At 33.9% G+C, this 2,408-nt stretch overlaps 1 pseudogene; it reads right to left on the reverse strand.

Moving 5' to 3' along the window:
• Window positions 1-753: 753 nt before the first annotated feature.
• LOC102827962 overlaps window positions 754-2,408 on the reverse strand; it is a 66,238-nt pseudogene continuing 64,583 nt past the window's right edge.

Here is a 2,408-nt window from a genome sequence, read left to right on the forward strand (position 1 = left end):
ATGCTATTCCTCTTCATTTTGCCATTCCTGGCATAGTAAACCATGGGATTGTCAGATTCAAAATGGCTAGTACCAGTCCATTTCCCCATTGTTCAGGTGCCTAAATTATTTTGCTGAAAGGAATATACAGTACAAATTAGAAAACACCTATGTTGAACTTGCTGTTTAAACCAACCTTGTGGAGTATCACTTATTCTACAGTGCGACACCAGCACTCCTCACATACACACATACAGACATATACGTACACCTCATTTTTGCTAACTAAGCTAGTTGACCAAGTGTCAGCTGCTACTATTACCTACAGTTTTAAAAGCAAAATCATTTCATCATAAACCATCATTTCTTTTATATAGGAGGTTATTTGAATGCTCGTTTCTGAAGAAAAGGACATTTATCAATGTAGAAAGCATTGGTCAAGGAACTATCATGAGACAATGGCCATTTCTTTACAATGATCCATTCATTGTCCCCCATTCTGTCACTTGGAACTATAAAGAGCCTACTAGTCCTACAGACTGGGCCTTAAGTCTCATTGCTCTTAAATGGCTTTGTCTAAAATTTGGCTTTTCCTAAAATACTACTTTTTCTTCAACAGTATCTGCTTCAAAATTATCAAAGAATGAAAATTAAAACTAAAGCAAAACTATCAAAGAGAAAAATCAGCTTTAAAATATACAACCTGAGTATTTGCACAATATTTGGCAATGTCTTGATCACATAACCTCCTGTATAAATAAGTAGATATTGTCTCTATGTGGATGACTTTGGTGAAGGGATCTGAACACGTAGCATAAATTGTTTCTCACCTGTGCAGAAGTCCAAACAAGACATATTTCTCACGGACTTTTTGTGACTAATACCAGCTAATAGATAAAACTCAACATATGAATGATTCTCAGAGGCATGGATGAGGCTTTTATGATAACATATAAGAGCAACATTTCCTAAGAATCAGAGGTTATGCTCAAGAGAGTTGTTTAAGTATTGATAAAAACATAAGATGGAGTTTCAGAAACCACAGAGAACTATCATTTGTATAGATGACTTTTAAAGACAAAGTCAACTTTCTTTCAAATTATTCAAGAACAACATGTCTAAATTATTTTGCTGGAAAGAACACTACAGTACAAATTAGAAAACACCTACTCAAATTATCATGTCAAAGATGTGAGAGGGATTTTAGTACCAACTCAATCTTTTGTCTCCCTTAATTTAACATTGTCATTGATTTTAATGTGAATTTTGTTAATGTTCATTTAACATTTCCCAAAAGGGTGCCTTAAAAACTGGAAGAAACTCTTTAGTCATTTCTCGAAATAACCTATGTGCTGCTTGCAGCTCTACTTGGTCAAATTTAGTCCTGCTGCAACACATACACAAAGTGGATGGCTTTGTTGTAGTTTTTCATCCTCAAGTTGATTCTAATGCATAGTGAGCCAAATTACAACAGAATGAAACACTGCCTTGTCCTACATTATCTCCATAGTTGTTGCTATGTTTGAGCCCAAAGGGTCTTCCTCTCTTTTTGCTGACCCTCTACTTCACCAGGCATGATGTCCATCTCCAAGAACTGGTCCCTCCAGATTAGATGCCCAAAGTACATGAGACAAAATCTCATCCTCCTCCTTTCTAAGCAGCATTCTGGCTGTACTTTTCCCAAAACAAATTGATTTATTCTTCTGGAAGTCTATAGTATATTTAATGTTCTTTACCAAAACTAGTAGTGTAGTGTTTTGGTAAAGAACATTAGTGTAGTGGTTACAAGTCAAACTACTAACCTCAAGATCAGCATTCAATACAACCAGTGTTTCCACAAGAAAAAATTAAGGTGTTCTGTTCCCATAAAGGTTTATAGCCTCGGAAACTATGCAGGGTCACTATGAGTTGGAACTGACTCCACGGCACAATACCACCAATACTATAATCCAAAGGCATCAAGTCTTCTTCAGCCAATCCTTTGACAAAACAAATATTAAATATTGTATTCAATTATATGTCAAATCACTACATTTTCATCTTAATAAAATTTAGTTTTGTTTTCAAACTATGAAATACAAAAATGACTGTTTAATGCTAAATTTTATGAAACTGGAGACTTAAATATTTTCTGGTAGTAATATAGCACCATCTCTTGGAATATTACTGGAAATGTCAGAAAGTTTATTGAAATTCTCCTGTCACTTTTACCTAAAATGCCCTGGTGTAGCTTCTAAATCCTATTGAAAAAAAATGTGCAAAAAAACAAAAACCATATATGAATGTATATAATGTCTTTTACCTTAAAATGAATTTATAAAAGTAAAAAACACCTAATTCTAGTGTATCCTTTTATGGATAAGGAGTCTGGTTGTCCCAAAGTAAATGACTCACTTAACTTTAAGCAGAAAATTTTTATAATAAAATTT

Source organism: Chrysochloris asiatica, unplaced genomic scaffold, assembly GCF_000296735.1.
Source record: "Chrysochloris asiatica unplaced genomic scaffold, ChrAsi1.0 scaffold00212, whole genome shotgun sequence".
In the NCBI taxonomy this organism is placed as follows: Eukaryota; Metazoa; Chordata; class Mammalia; order Afrosoricida; family Chrysochloridae; genus Chrysochloris; species Chrysochloris asiatica.